This window comes from Saimiri boliviensis, chromosome 13, assembly GCF_048565385.1.
Source record: "Saimiri boliviensis isolate mSaiBol1 chromosome 13, mSaiBol1.pri, whole genome shotgun sequence".
Lineage (NCBI taxonomy): Eukaryota > Metazoa > Chordata > Mammalia > Primates > Cebidae > Saimiri > Saimiri boliviensis.
Genome location: NC_133461.1, coordinates 62,560,832 through 62,571,033, shown reverse-complemented (window position 1 = coordinate 62,571,033; position 10,202 = coordinate 62,560,832).

The window sequence follows — 10,202 nt, the reverse complement described above, 5'->3', positions numbered from 1 at the left end:
CTGATTCGTTACTAAGATAACGTACACTCATTGCTGGTGAAAAGACTGAAAAAGATTATGCAGATTCTCCTGGAGTATTACAAAACATGTGCATGTCTCAGTTACATGTGCTTTCTGATTCAACATTGTGACCAAGTCCCGTAAAGGCCAGGAAGGCTGACTGTGGACAACAACGGAGGAAAATAGGCAGATCCAGTGGTGAAAGAAAAAAAGCATCATGCCAAAAGAGAAGAAAAGATAGGTGAGAATCACTAGGGAAGCTTTTTTTTTTTTTTTTCTCTCTCTCTCTTGTTTGTGGATCATTTTGTATTTAAAGTGTCTTAAAAATTACAATAACTTTGATTCCTTAGCAGATATTCCTTTCGCAAATGCATTTGTAAATTTTTCAATTTTTAAGAAATTCAACAAAACAATGTATTATTGATGCAAACCCACTTGATGCTAGTAAACGCTAAACTCCTAATAATGTTTAATAATTGAAAATAAATTTACAGGCAAATTTATGAACAATTTATTTTAAGTTGAGAAACTCCAGTATCTTTAAACTATGTCTATATGTCTAAAGAAAAAAATCTGAAAATTATTAATGACTGATATAATTAGGTCAATCAAAGCAAACCAGATTAGAAAATGACTTTGTCTCAGTGTAGGACTTTTGCCATTGTTTTATGTGGTTAATTTCCTTATCCCTTTTGTATAGAGATATAACCTTAAAAAACAAAACAAAACAACAACAACAACAACAACAACAACAACAAAAACAATTTCACCTGTAGGAGTAAGCAGCTGTGTTTCAAGCTGCTGCTCTTTTGGTAAAATACACAAATCGCTTTCAGATGAGTTTCAGGTATGTTATACTCTGCCTATAATGAGTCAGGTAGGCACTGTGGGATGTAGAAAGGATACAAATATCCTTTGTGTGTGTGTGTGAAAGACACAATTTCTGACCACAGAATCTTGTAATAGTATTGTTTCTGAGACAGGCACAGAGACCATAATTTTACTGTAATTTACTGTGAGTATTACAAGAGAGTTATGATACAAATCTTCCAGTCGAGTCTTGAAAAATGGAGAAAATGTCAGATAGGTACAAAAACCAGGAAAGGTGTGTTGGCCAGTGGGGCCAGCATAAACAGAAGGCAAAACACAATTTAACAAGCTAGATTTCCATAAGTTAATTGATACTTAACTACTCCCTAGCATCTCCATGACATAGAGATGTTAATTTTGGAAAAGCCAACAACAAAACTATATATGTCTGTAACTACAGAGATAGGAAAATAGATGTCTCCTTTATCAGTAGCAGAAGGATATTTGAAATTAAAATTAAGATAGTTTTGGCATTAAAATAATCAATTATATACACCTACATTCTATAGTTAATGATTCATTTTTAACTGACCTTCACTAGCAGGGCTTCTTAACTGAGAAGTATCATTACCTAGAACTAACAAACTAAATTCTTATTGGACCTAAGCTACCTTTATGAGCAAGAATGATTTTTCCTGAATTTTATATTGCTTTACAATTACTATTTAATTTGAAATTTCAAATTCTGGAAATTATTTTTCCAGATGTGTGTATAGAGAGATAAAGCTGAGAGGAGACTCTGTCACTTGATAACATTGTATGGATCACAGATCATGGATTAAGTGTGTTGATCCATGTACCGTGAAGACTGAAGACAGCATAAACTTGGGGGTTGTTCTATCAAGCCACAGGTCATTTTTCAGAATCTAGACATGAGAACTGAAAGTATTTCTACAGCTTTTGACATCAATTTTGCAGCATCATTTCTATCAGAGGAAACACAAATAATTTATCTTTGTTAATAATAAACATCCTTTTTATTGTTCCTGGAGTATGTGTTCATAGCAAAAGAAAAGGTTATTTAAGACCCAGACATATTGTTGCAAATGTGTATGAGTATTCTTTGTGAACTGGCACCAAAAACACTATGCCTTTTGATTTCTAAATAGCCAGTCATCTTGAGATAGTCGCTGAAAACAGATTTGGCCAGAATAATAAAGTATGAATGCAGCTTAATAGTTTGTTTACCCACAAAGCTGTGAACAAAGAGATATAGGGCAAAAAACCTGCTTTTCAATATATGTGTTCTATTAAAGTAAAAAAAAATGTAATTTTGATAATGAAAGTATAATTTTGTTAGTTTGAATTCCCCACATAATTACTTGATTTTGTCAAGATCTTTTTAGTGCATAAAAGGCAAACAGCCAAGGCAAACATATAAAATGTGTTTTCTGATTCATGAAAGTGGGAATTCTGCAAAATCACTTTGCATTATAGATAACATTTAATAGATACCATCAGTTGCAGTTTATTGTCAGAGCCACTAATAATTCTTCCATAGAGTTATATTTATTGGTAAGAAGTTTACAAATTGGAAATACTGGTAGATAAAGTGTTGTGGTTAATATGTCATGGTAAATGTTGTCAGGAAGCAAATAAATTCTTGATAAAGAGAAAGAAAATTCAAAAGACTAATTAAATGACCTAAATACTAATCCTTCTGCTTATGTAACCATGCAGCTCAATGTGTATGGAGCACTAAATACGACTTGAGTGCTTGCTCATTTGATTGTACAATTTCTTCTATTTGTATTCCTAATTTTATTTCAGCTTCATGCCTGGGAATATTTCTTGATTTATTAGTCTTGCTTGGAATTACTACTCTAGAAAAAAGTATGTGTTTATAATGATAGTAATAGTAATTAATAATAATAGGCTTCAAAAAGACCAAAAAGTAATTTAAGTACTAATAATATATTAACTGTTTGCTTCCCAATTTTTTTGTATCTTCTCAAATAGAGAGTTAATTGGCTGATATCTTCTTGAAACATGTGCTGCTGAAAAACCAAAACACAATTAAAGTGCATGTTTGCAACCTCCTTATTCCTCAAATCCCATGGATGTCAGACACTAGAATATTTCTTTTATTCGCAGAGAATATTCTGACTAAGTCAGAGAGATGGTGGTGAATACTTTCCAATTTTTTTAAATTATAAACTGAATGCAAAGGACATTTAATAATGCTATACCTGTCTGGAAAAAAAAATGCCAGCTTTCATTAAGTCAAGGGCAATTAAAGGCAACATTTGAAAAATAAATTGAACAAAGCATCTGGCTAGCCTGTAAGTATGAATCATCTTCAATGGAAGACCAAATTATAGTAAAAAAATAATAAAGGGATATAAAAAGGAAAATAAAATTCAGACATGATTAGGGCCATGAGTAAAAATAATCCAAGTTGATATGTGGCAACTTTTAATGGAGCATAATTTTAGAAAATTATTTAGTGCTTGTATAAATGTGACATGCCTGAAAAATGTTAATTAAACTGGTTTACACAGTGGTGGAGATATATAATTATTTAGACATGCTCCCACAGTCCTTTGAAAGAAAATTGTAAATTCCAGCTCCAAAAGGCTGTTTGGATTATCACCCCTGGTGCTAAGGGTTGAATGCAAAGCGTTTTCTATCCACTGAAAATGATGAGATCCCGGAAGTGTCACAGGCTCGCCTCATTCTTCTCTGATTTCATTCATGAAGATTAGAAAGGGCAACTTGAACAGCAAGAAACATCTATGGTTTCAATGCTTTCTCTCTTACCAACATCTTTCAGCACATTTAAGTCACGGAGGAAAGATAGCAATAAGATACTAGGTTGGGTCTCAGAAGGAGTAATTCAGCCATTTTATCTTTTAATTTATATGCACTCCTTATAATTTTAAAGGCAGAAGAAGGTGAAGATTGCTTGTTAAAACCCAGAACATTCTTGCCATCATGTCTAAAACTAATATGTCTGCTGAGATTGATCTCTGAGTCTTGGCCTGAATTGCAGATTTGGGAATCAGCTGTTGCAATAAAAATTAGAACTGATGATAGAAGTATTAGGGGAAGGATACTTGGGATTTTCAGAAGAAATGTTATGGGCTGAAGGAGATCCTGGAGGTGTGATTAGTGTGTGTTTATGTGCACACATACATATGTATCAGTGAATGAACTATTGAAACTTAAAGCAAGTCAACTTTGTAACTACTTACTGATTTATTTTGAAGTCTGGGAACAAAACTAAATACTTTTGAGAATAAATCACACAGCAAAGCAAGAAAACCTTCGCTTCAAGCAGATAATAGGACTGACAAGCCATGTATGCCATAGTTCTAATTACACAGGCTGTGACCTTAAGAAAAATTGAAAAATTCAAAACCAAAATGTATATGGCATAAAATTTGGACATGGTCCAGGCTTAGAAATGAATTTGATTATATTTATACTAGCAAAGAAAATACAGAAGACTTGATGAATTCTATAATAAGTTTTTATATTATATTTTGGTTTTCATGCAAAATTGTTTGGATTCTCATTACGCCTACCATAATAGTATTATGAGCCTAAGTGAACCAAACAAATGTCAACTGTTAATTTAGGTTAAAAAACTATGTATCCTACTCTATCCATATTGAACACCCATACTGATCATTGCCCAATTTTCCCTTGAGTGTGCGCTAGAATGCTAGGACTCTACTGAGAAATTTCAAAACCCATTTTGATTTATTTTAATTTTTTATTCATATAAATTTAAAGGGTACAAGTACAATTTTGATACATGGATATCTTGAATAGTAGTGAAGTCTGGGCTTTTAGTGTGTCCGTCACCTGAATAACGTCTCTGGTACCCATTAAGTAATTTCTCATCACCCATTCCCTCTCACCCTCCCACTCTTTCATGTATTCAATTCAAAACTATTTTAAATTAAGGGGTCAGTATTTGAAATATATCAACACTCCACTTCAGACTGCTTGCTGTCAAGTCACTTTCCCATGCTTTTATGCCTAGATGCCTCAGTTGTCTTCACATTTTTATGTCGTGTAAAATTTTAGATAGCCCTACATCTTGCTCCCCCTACTGCCAAGTAGGTGTATGCACTCCTTAAAAAATAAATGCCACATTCCAAGGTACTACAGGCTTTTTCTATAAAAGAATGTCCTCCCCTGCTGTTCCCGACCTCCCATCAAATGTGAAGTGATCTGGATAACAAACTTTTCTTTTTATCACCATTGTTCCCATCAATAGCATAAGCTTCCTCCGTATTCTTTCTGAATTATTTTATGTAGCTAGTCTCCAATCCTGGAAATGTGAACAAACAAATGTCAGTCGCAAGATTCACTGCTAATTTTTTTAACCGGAAGTACTAACACCGGCCACACTTCTCACCACTGTTCCTTCTATTCATCAATTTAATCAGCAAACATTTATCCTAGAACTTCTGATTTTCATACCCTGTCTTTAAGACTGAAGATACTAAAAATAGGTTCTTTCTGACCTTGAAATGTCATATTCTAGTAGAGAACACCAATATGTAAACAGATAATTTCAATGTGTGATATGTGGAGGAGCATTTTATGAAAATAGCGTAGTCAAGAATATACATTTTCAGCACTGAGCTAGCTCTAAAAACTTTCTCACCTGCAAAATAGGACAAGTACCTACCTCAGAAGGTTTTTGTGAGGAGTAAATGGCACAACGCGTATATGGCCCTCTGGCATGTAGTGGGTGCTCAGTAAATGCCAGCTGCTATCATTACTAGTTAATAATGACATGATAATAATCAGCAACTATCTGGTTTCCAGGGGTAGAAACTATTCTCTCAATCACTCACCACTCGGAAGTTTCTTCCCCTGGTGTGGCATAGCATTTTGAATCATTCTGGGTTTACTCAGAAAACGGAAGCACCGTGAGCTATCTACAGGGCAAGGGATTTAGTTCAAGAATGGGATGTTGTCTGGTCATAAGAGGATCTGGGGCAAGTGAAGGTCCAGAAAGGAAATTGGAGTTTCAGGGGAGTCAGAAACCCGAGAAGCTAAGCACATCCAAGCACCAAAATGAGGGTGCAAACTGAGGACATGGGTAAGCCATCAGAAGCTGTGTTTCGGTATCATTCCCATTTCTGTGGATCCACCACCTGGCATGAGGTCGTGGGCCTGGGGCTGCTCTTATGCCATGTGGTCATCCTTCAGAAGAAGAGCTGGCTGTGGAGAAGGGGAGAGTGAGGACAGGCTGGGGTCCTTTGGTGCCACTGCATCTGCTGTAACTTCATCTAATGCAATGACCCTCCAAAGGCAAGAACTGTTGTGTTGATCCCACCTTCTTCAAATTGGTCTCTGGCCGACTCTAACTCAAAATCATACAGAGCAGTATATTCTGAGAAAATAGTTCTAACCTAACCAAGTCCCCATGGTTAAAAAACACCAGAGTCCATCTGTTGTCGGCTTAGCATCCATATGTACCTCTTTAACTACATTTAATTTCTAAATAAGGACATAAGCAACATTGTGCTCCCACCTCACGTGATGTAGCTGTCTCTCACACACCTGAAAACACAGAAACGACTCTCTACAAAAGAGGGTACAAACTCAGTTTTCTTTAGTGATGCTCATTCTTGTAGCTAGTTCACCCCCAACCCTTTGTCATCCTGTAGTTTAAATATTGAGGTTTATAATCAAGTGAACTACTATTAACATATCATAAGTTAGACAGCAGAAGAGCCAGAGTAAGGAACAAAGAAATAAGTTTTCACATTTTTTATTCTCTTCACTTTGAGCAAGCACATTAGCTGGTTGTGATTTCCTTTCTGGCAGGTGCCCAATCCTTCCTTCTTGAAAGGTATGTGCCCAGAACTGTTCTGCCTGTATGGGGTTGGTGAACTTTTTTCTTACAGGATGTAGAAATTCTAACAGGCACTATCAAGATCTTCTGCATTCCAGACAACCACCTTACCCACACCGTGGAGTAGCAAGCCAATTTCTACTTGATAGTCAGAATAGTCACATCAGCTAGTACAGATGTTCCTTTCTTTGTCCAGATGGCAATCTCAACTTCCCGTTTAATAGAACCAACTCTGTGTGCTTCATGGAAGCATCCCTCTCTTGGAAACTAATATCTTTAGACTAGCAGAGCCCAGAGTTGCAGTCACTGGAAGCAAAAATTTCACATAGTAGTGCATTTCACTTGCTAGTTGTTAGAGGTAATCATTGGAGGAATCACTTCCATTTCTACCCCTTCATCATTAGACACGTGAATCATTACTATCAGAGAAGCATCAAGGCATGTTGCTTGCTGAGAATATACCATATTCTAGAGAATGTTACCCCAGCCTGCAAGTGTTACCACACGGGTGGTGTTAAAACTAAGACTTCAAAAGGCCATTCTATCATTCCTTCAGGCTAGCTGTTTAGATGACTGAAACTGGTGAATTTCATGAACATGAGCCCATTGACAAACTGCATTTGCTGTAAAATTAGTTCTATTGGCAGAATCAGAACTATGTGGAATATCATCATGGTGAAAAAGACATTCTGAAATCCACAGATGGTGGTTTTGGCAGAAGCATTTCAGTAGAGAAGGCAAATCTATATCCAGGGTAGGTGTCTATGCCAGTGAAAATAACATACTCTCCCTCCCCTGATGGGAGTGGTTCAATGTGATCAACTTGCCACTCATACTGGGGGCTTATTATTTTCTCTGCTGCCATGGCAACTTTGTTCATGAGCCTATTGGGAAAAAATTATAGTATGTATACGCCCATGTTCAACAGCATTATTCATAACAACTAGAAGATAGAAACAACCCAGGTGTCCATAGATAGATGCTTGGATAAACATAATGTGGGATATACTTATAGTGGAATATTATTCAGCCCTGAAAAAGGAAGGAAATTCTGACATATGCTACATCAATGGACTTTTAAGATATTCTGCTAAGTGAAATAAGCCAGTCACAGAAGGTCAAACTCTGTATTATTCCAGTTATATGATGTCAAGAGTGTAGGCAAATTTATGGAGACAGAGTCAATTAGCAAGGACCAGGAGTTGGGGGAGGGAAGAATGGGAATTTGTTTAATGAGCACAAAGTTTCAGTTGGAAAAGATGTAAAAGTTCTGCAGCTAGATGGTAGTTGAGAGTTGCATAGCAATGTGAATGTATTTAATGCCACATAACTGCTCACTTAAAAGTGGCTAACAAGGTAAAATTTTATGTAACATACTTTTAACTAAAAATCTAGAGACGAGGTCTCACTCTGTCACTCCCAGGCTGGAGTGCAGTGGCGAGGTCATAGCTTGCGGTATCCTTGAACTACCGGGCTCAAGTGATCCTCCTGCTTCATTCACCCAAGTCACTGAGACTACAGGTACAAAACACTGTACCCAGCATTTTACCAAAATGTAAAAAAAAAAAAAAAAAAAAAAAAAAAAAAAAATTTAAAAATACAGTAAACAAGGGCTCTCACCTATTCACTCCTCAGTATGATTTAAGCTGGATACATTCATGTAAATACATGTGCACTAGGAAGAGGGTTATAATTAAATAAAAGAAAACAAACTCTAGGAGAGCACTTTAAGAGGGGGAAGAAGTGGAAGAGGATGCTTAGTTTATCAAAGATTAAGATTACTTTGTCAGAGTCTTGCAGAGTAAAATGGCAGAGGAGTGTAGGAGTGTTGTAAATACCACCTGAGACAGCTGCCTGACTTGCAGTTTCTTCTTCCATCTGTCCACACCTGCCCATAGCTAACTGACCCAGGTATTGCCACTGGACCTGAGCTTTCTTTCCCACATATTTGACATGTGGAGGAAGGAGAACCAGAGACCAAGAGCCCTTGAGGTTGGGTCCCACTGTGTGAACCATAGTGCTTCACATAGTAGGTCCCCAAAATCTTGTCACTGAGGTTCCTGAAGCTGTCCTGGCTCCTGCAAGAGTAAGCGTGATTTTGCTGTCTTTGCTGTTGTTAGATATAACAGATTGTTCCAATTCTCCTTCCCCCCAATTTCTGTTTTGTTCCCTTTTTGCTTATTAGCTAGAGTGAGTTATTGCGCTTACGATGAAAATACCTGAAACTTACAAGGAAGCACAGGAGTTCCTTATTGCCGGAGTTAAGTGGCTGTCTCCCTCCTCCACACCTTGCCCTTGGTATTCGATGTTAGGAGTGCAAGTGAGTGGCAAGGGCACTCAGCACCCAATTAATAAGAACTGTTTATTACTTTTTATTGAAGTAAAATACACATATCTACTTTACTGTTTTAACCATTTTCAAGTGTACAGTTCACTGGTAATAAATACATATTCCTTTTCTGGCCAGGAATTTTTGACAAATTGATATCACTTGTTCTCATAACAAAGACTATACATTTATTATCTTCACACACACACAAAAATACTCCCAAGTCACAATCAATGGTCACTCAAATAGTAATTGATAAAACTCTTCTAGAACAAAATACTTTGAATGGTCTCGTCAATTTTACCGTAAGAAGATTTGACACTGCTAGCCCTTTTTTGTTCCAGTCACTCAATATAAGTTCAATGCTTCTAATTTGTGGACTAGAAACCTTGTGTAAATTTAATTATCATCATTAGCTTCCAGGTCACTGTAGTACTTACACACTTTTCTTCCCATTGAGGGTTTTTTAAGGGAAAGTCACACAATAAGAAGAGAAACAATAATATAATTTAAATGGTATGTTTGTTGCTCATTTGCCTTAAAGACAAACTCTTCCTAAATGGAAATTTTTTGCAATGTCTTTTTGAGGTATAGAGTTGACCTCCTCAGCAGCTTTATTTGAAGAAAAATTTAATCACAGCAGAATACCTTTTTCTTTAACCCTCTAAGACAACATCTATCCCAACCTAACCCTAATTTAAAATTCAGGTACAACAGGTACAAAACACACACACACACACACACACACACACACACACACACACACACACAGATCGATTTTGTCTGCTGTGGTGAATAAAGGTGGTTAGATCTGGAACCAGAGAAATGTGAACAAATAATGATTCCTTGTGTTCCAGTGCCCTAGGTGATGGTTCTCAAAATACAGGCTCTGAAACAGCAGCACCAGCATCACCTGGGAGCTTGTTCAAAGGATTTCATGATTAAAACACCAAAAGCAATGGCAACAAAAGCCAAAATAGACAAATGGGATCTAATTAAACTTAAAGGCTTCTGCACAGCAAAAGAAACAATCCTTAGAGTGAACTGGCAACCATCAGAATGGGTAAAAATTTTGTAATCTACCCATCTGACAAATGGCTAATATCCAGAATCTACAAAGAACTAAAGCAGATTTACAAGCAAAAACCAAACAAACCCATTCAAAAGTGGGCAAAGGACATG